We start from the raw sequence: 7,096 nt of genomic DNA, 5'->3' as shown, positions 1-7,096 counted from the left end.
GTGCACGTGCATGAGTCTTAGCTCAATCGCCCAGATCGATCAGGATCACGTGAGCTCCATTATATTTGAGACCCTGGCAGAGGTCGAAAGCTGCAGTAAGTAAGTAGCAGAGTGAAGCTTTAAATTCCAAGTCCTGAATTATTTTAAACTGCTTTAGAGCCAGTCCTTCTCATTTAGCCCTGAAGTGTCATGATACACAAATACTGTGATTCATAGTATTGAGTCATCAAACTATTGACCAGTAAATTAAATAATTCAGATTCTTAGAGGTTTCCTTCTATCATGAATTGTTACTAACATGACAATTAGGTGAAGAATAGTTTTGAAGAAACTAGTCTATTCTGAAAGATGCTGGCTTTGCTGTATTTAATACAGTCCAGTGCCCTGCCTCACAGAAATGGAGGTGTGCAGAAATCATGCCGTCTCCATGGTGCTAAATAACTTACTCACATTACTTTATTGACTCTTTCAATTTCAGACATTATCTCCAGCTCAGATAGGGAAGACGAGGGCTTTGCTCCTTCTCCACCTGCCCCTTCCATTCATAGGCACCTTGTCATCTCATCTTTCCAACTTGGTTAAATCTTAACTTTGGCTGATGTGGCCTGGGACGTGGTTCAGTGCATAAAATGTTGGACTCTGAAGCACGAGCTCTCAAGTACTATCCTTGGCATCATATGTACCAGGTGATACTCTCTCCTATTAATAAAGTATTTTTAAAAATAAAAAAGAACCTCAGCTGACCATGTAGCATATACTATGCTGTTCCTTCTCTGCCCAACACTTTATTTTCCTCATAAGTCTTTTTTTTTAATCAACTTAATCCCAAAGGGTGTTAGACATTTGATTTTACTTTTTGTTTATTTATTTTTAACCGGAGCACTGCTCAGCTCTGGCTTATGGTGGTGCTGGGATTGAAGTTGGGACCCCAGAGCCTCAGACATGAAAATCTTTTCACAGAACTATTCTGTTCTCTCTCCAGCCCTGTTCAGACACTCTGAATAGTCCTTAATGACATCTTTCCATTAAGGCTTCTCCCACCTTGAGAACACAGTTCTTATTTATTTATTTTTTACTTCTCCCTCTTCATATCTATACTTTGAGTACAATTATATTTACTGAGACCTATGAACATAACAGCAACAACAATACCATTATTGATTAATATTTTTTTCCTCTTTTTGTAACCAGAGCACTGCTCAGCTCTGGCACAGTTCTTATTTTTTTTCTGGGACTTGATTATTTTTGCCACTAGAATTATCTCTGGGGCTTGGTGCCTCTTGCATCTGTCCACTGCTCCTAGTGCCTTTTTTTTTTTTTTTCCTTAGAAAGTGAAAGCAGGGCAGAAGGTAGATAGCATAATGGTTATGCAAACAGACTCTCATGCCTGAAGCTCCAAAGTCCCAGGTTCAGTCCCCCGCACCACCATAATAAGCCAGAGCTGAACATTGCTCTGGTTAAAAAAAGGGGGGGGGGGAATGTGAAAGCAAGGGACAAAGAGATGAGAAACCGTGGCCTCACTCCACTCAGGTGACAGGTAAGCTACCTCCTGCCTGCTCCTACATTCTAACACACCCTCCTCACTCTGTCATCACTCACATTTGTCAGGGAAACACCTCAATTCTTCCCCCCTGATAAACAGGTAGATATGCTGGTAGCTCAACAGGTTAATAGCAAGGACTAGCTTAAGGATCCCGGTTCGAGCCCCCGGCTCCCCACCTGCAGGGGAGTCACTTCACAAGTGGTGAAGCAGGTCTGCAGGTGTCTCTCTTTATCTCCCCCTCTCTTTATGTCCCTCCTCTCTTGATTTCTCTCTGTCTTATGCAACAATGATGACATCAACAAAAACAATAATAACTACAACAATAAAACAAGGGCAACAATAAGGAAGGAAGAAGAAGTAGGATGAATCCAGATAAAGGCATTAAAGCCTTTCAAAATGTTTTGTTGGAAAGCTGGGCAGTGGCGCACCCACTTAGTGCACATTACTATGTGCAAGGACCCAGGTTCAAGCCCCCAGTTCTCACCTTCAGGAGCAGTGAAGCAAAAAGGTGAACTTTCTGAAATGTTAGCATGGCCACTCGATAGATGAAACTTGTTGGGAAACTGTGCACTTGATAAGACAGTTTTTTTTTTAAATGTTACTTGATAGGGCAGAGGGAAATTGAGGGGGGTTGGAAAGAGATACAGAGAGACACCTGCAGCACTGGTTCACTTTTTGTGAAGCTTTCCCCCAGCTGATGGGGACCAGAGGCTTGCACCTGGTTCCCTGTGCACTCAACGAAGCACACCACCACCCAGCCCCATGAGACAGTCTTATTTACCTAGTCCTTCATAGATCAGCCTCAGCTCTTCAACCCCCCTGCTCAAACATATGAGTTCCTTGTTGTTTTTCAAAGCACCGGTAGGGGGTTGAATTGTGTTCCTAACCTCTGGCAGTTGTTAATAATGAACTTATTTTAAGAATCAAGTTGGAGTCAGGCGGTAGCGCAGCAGATTAAGCGCACATGGTGCGCAGCATAAGGACCCATGTAAGGTTCTCGGTTCAAGTCCCTGGCTCCCCACCTGCAGGAGAGTCGCTTCACAGGCGGTGAAGCAGCTCTGCGGGTGTCTTATCTTTCTCTTCTCTTGTCTTTCCCTCCTCTTTCCATTTCTCTCTGTCCTATCCAACAACAGATGACAACAACAATAATAACTACAATAATAATTTAAAAAAAAACAAGGTCAACAGAAGTGAAAATAAATACAAAAAAATTTTTTTAAAAAAGAATCAAGTTGGGGGCAGGGCAGGGAGAGCTACAACAAACAAAAAAAGAATCAAGTCTTTGCAAATGGAGTCAGTTAAGATGGACCCTTAGCCCATTAAGACTGTTGTCTTCCTAAGTGGGGAGGATGGCCACGAAAAGACAGAGACAAGCAAAGAGGCCATAGGACAGAGACAGAGAATGTGGCAACAAGCCAAGGAATGCCAAGGACTGTTGTCCACTACGCAAAGCTAGTAAGTAAGAGGCTTCTTCCCTATAGATTCCAGAGGGAGTGTGGCCCTGCCGTTTGCTTGCTTTGGAACTACTAGCCTTCATAACTGAAAGATATTATATTTCTTTAAAAAAAAGATTTTAGGGGGCTGGGTGATGGCACATCAGGTCAAGTGCACATAGTACAAAACATAAGGACCTGTGCAAGGATCACAGTTTGAGTCCCCAGCTTGCTTCCCAAGTGGTGAAGCAGGTCTGCAGGTGTCTATCTCTCTCCCTCTCTATCTCCCCCTCCCCTCTCAATTTCTCTCTGCCCTATCCAAAAAATTGGAAAAAAAAAAAATGCCACAGGAGCAGTGGATTCATGGTGCAGACACCAAGCCCCAGTGATAACCCTGGAGGCAAAAAAAATTTTCAGTAGGTTAAGCGCACGTGGTGCAAAGCACAAAGACCAGCATAAGGATCCTGGTTTGAAGCCCTGGCTCCCCACCTGCAGGGAAGTTGCTTCACAGGTGGTGAAGCAGGTCTGCAGGTGACTATCTTTCTCTCCCCCTCTCTGTCTTTCCCTTCTCTCTCCATTTCTCTCTGTCCTATCCAACAGTGACGACATCATCAACAACAATAATAACTACAACAACAATAAAAAACAAGGGCAACAAAAGGGGAAATAAATATTTTTTTAGAAAAGATATATATGAGAAAGATAGGAGGAGAGAGAGAAAGGACCAGCTATCGCTCTGGTATATGTGCTGTGGGTATTGAACTCGGGACCTCATGGTTGAGAGTCCAGTGCTTTATCCACTGCACCACCTCCTGGACCACACAAGACAGTACATTTCTGATGTTTCACATGTTTGTGCTCTTTTGTTTCAGCAGCCCTAGAAGATTAGTAGATGCCTCCAGAAGGTTCCAGCACTCTGCTTCCCCTACTGCTCTCTGCTTCCCCTACTTGCCACAGCTCCCTGCTTAAGTGCTACCTGGATAGGGGCTGATACTGATAACTCCAAGAAATTAGCATTTTCCACCTGGCTCCATATTCCCAAGTGGTATCCTTATCATTTTGGTTACTTTCTGCCTTGCTTTCTAGAATGTTAGCTCCATAAAAGTAGAAGCAGTTCAAGCCACTGCTCAGGACCTACCACATGCCTGACACAGACCATGCCTCCAAATATATTTATGCCACAATTGAATGAGCTACTTGATAAAAAAAAAGTTTGCTTTTTTACTTTTTAATCCCTCACCTCACCTGGTAACAATGCCCTGATCAGTCAACATGTGCAAACGGATTGACAAGTTCATCACCATTTGGGTAAAACGAAGGAGTCAAAATGCATGTCCTGATGGCTGGGGTTTGGTGGCCTCTTTGCTGTAAAACAACTGTGGGGGACGATTGATCAGGTTTCTCCAGTAATCATCCTGATGCACCGTTTGTCTGCCTCTGTTTCTCTTGTGCGAAACACTACTCCCCGGCTTGCCCTGTTGTTTTTCTGATTAAGGAGACAGAATTGAGTAATCGAAATTTAGTTTGTGTAGAGGTGCCAATCGTGGCAAATAATGAACTAGGGGATCACCTCCCTTCCCGAAGCATTGAGCTGAAACCAACAAATTCATTTTATTTAGGACCACAGGCTGAACTCAGAGTGCTGTCGGTGACAGTGGAGTGTTTTCTTCACTAATGAAGTCAACCAGGCTCAGACAATCCTCCTCCCGTGTGGTGGGGTGTTGCTTATCTGAGCTGGCCCAGAGCTGTGCCTTTGGGCATCTGCTTGCTACAGGGAGTGGTATGTAATTCTATTGCAAACGTATAAGCTGTGGAAAAAATGTGCTTGTATACATACATATGGGCATATGGATGTATAGTTATCTATACAGACTAGATATATATATATATGTATATGTTGTTATATATACAGCTTTTCTATATGTATATATACACATCATATATATAATTTTGCAAATTTCTTTAGTCTTAAGGTTGTTTCTAGTTTGCTTAGTAAATCCATATTTAGGTTTCACAATTTGGGAATTAAAGACTTTTCATATATATATATATATATATATATATATATATATATATGAATATATATATATATACATACACACATATATTTTTTTCAAAAGGAAACTTAACCTCTTTCCTATCTGAAACAAAGAAAACATAGATGCTTTAGGAGTCCAGCATCAGCCTTTGTTAAATGAAATGTTAATGTTTTGCTAGTTTCTTACTCTAGTCTAGTTATATACAAATTTAACCCATCCTTACGGTTGACTGTGAGATTTGACACATTTCTGCCTGGTCCCCTAATCATCAGAGCTGCCCTGGGAGGGGTCAGAAGCCTCCTGTCATCTCTACCTTACATGTAGGGTACAACACCCAGAGTGGAGGGGTGTGTCTTATCCAGAGCCAGACATCTAATACCTATGTCCTTTTCTATTCTCTGACTTGGTCTGTCCTTTTTCCAGAACAGCATTTCACAATGTGGAAACTTTTTATGTCATTTATTTAAAAGAAATAGGTTTAGACTTTAAAACAATAAAGATTGTTTTCATATGGCATCTTAAAACCAATATAATTTTAGTTATGGAAGTAAAGAGTTAGCAAAATGTATAGGAAAACAATTTGATACTCAGATCAAGTTTAATGGTCCACTTCTCAGGGAACATCTGTTGGGAGTGAAAATCATGTAGATTACAGGAAAGGCAGTGCATTTAATCTGACATTTTACAATGGGTTTACAATGAGTCATCATGAAGAGATTTACATCAACAAAAATTAATTCAATCTGGAACACACATTTTAGCTACAGAAAACTGGGTTCCATTCAATCTACTATCTATTTTCCTAAAATATTACAGAGAAACCAGCACTACTTGGGGGCTGGGTGGTGGTGCATGTTGTACAAAGTGCAAGGACCCGAGCAAGGATCCAGGTTTGAGCCGCCCCCCCCAACTTCCCCACCTACAGGGGAGTTACTTCACAAGCAGTGAAGCAGGTTTGCAGGTGTCTTTCTTTCTCCCTCTGTATCTTCCCTTCTCCTCTCAATTTCTCTCAGTCCTAGCCATAAAAAAAAAGGGGGTTGGGGTGGGGAATTGCTGCTAGGAGCAGTGGATTCATAGTGCAGGCACCGAACTCCAGCCATAACCCTGGAGGCAAAAACAAAACACACACACACCACCACCACCACCACCACCACCACCACCACCACCGGCACCACCACCACTACTTTCTTCGTGTCTTTACCCAAATGTCAGGGAAAACTTCTCTAATTCATGTACTTCAAATTATCCTAGCCTCCCCAGCCCATCTCCCTTATGCCGCTTCATTCTTTTTACCAATACTCATTGTCACCCAAACATTGCATATTGTGATTATTTTTGTCTCTCCTCCTATCTGTTTTCCCAGAGTATACAGTAAGTGTTCAATATTTGTTCAGCGAATGAAAGTTGTCTGAGAACTTTTTGTTCCAAGGTTTAGTCTTGCAGACCTTTGTCAGTGCACTGGGCAGAGGCTCTTCAGGACTGGCTGGAGGGTGTGGGAAAATAAGCAATGACAAGTATGAGATCCACAAACCCCACTCCTCCAGAAAACGTAGTTGCGGAACTGGACTACATTTTTCTCATGCTAGCCGTATCATGTCAGCTTTTTGGTTCCACCTGCCAAATTGTGCTACATTGTGCTACATAGAGCTACAGCGAAAGTGAATGAGTTAATCATGCGTGTCTAATAAAAAATAAAAAACTTTTACCTATTCTGGAAAAAAAAGAAAAGAAAAACAGGGCTGGCACAGCTGTGAATAACTAGGCAAACAAAGTAGAGCTTGGAGGCCAAAGCAGCTTCCCAGCTAAACATTAGTAAGGGCCAAGTCTAGAAAGTTCTTTGCTGAGTTGTGGCTGAGGTTCCTGCTCTGCCCAGTTGACCTGTAATCAGGGCAGCTCTCCCGGGAGACCCGGGTGGACCCTGCCTCTGGTGCCTGTTTGCCTGGGTGGGTAAAGACAGTGAAGGTGGGGGGGAGCTGCTCCACAGTCCAGCGACCCCGAAAGATCCCCTTGCGGGGCGTGGCTTCTTATGACCCCGCCCCCTGGGTCCTCAGGCAGCGAATGAGCGGGCGCCGCGGGCGCAC

This window comes from Erinaceus europaeus, chromosome 15, assembly GCF_950295315.1.
Source record: "Erinaceus europaeus chromosome 15, mEriEur2.1, whole genome shotgun sequence".
In the NCBI taxonomy this organism is placed as follows: domain Eukaryota; kingdom Metazoa; phylum Chordata; class Mammalia; order Eulipotyphla; family Erinaceidae; genus Erinaceus; species Erinaceus europaeus.
The sequence above is the reverse complement of the archived record's forward strand: the minus strand, read 5'-3'. Positions refer to the sequence as shown.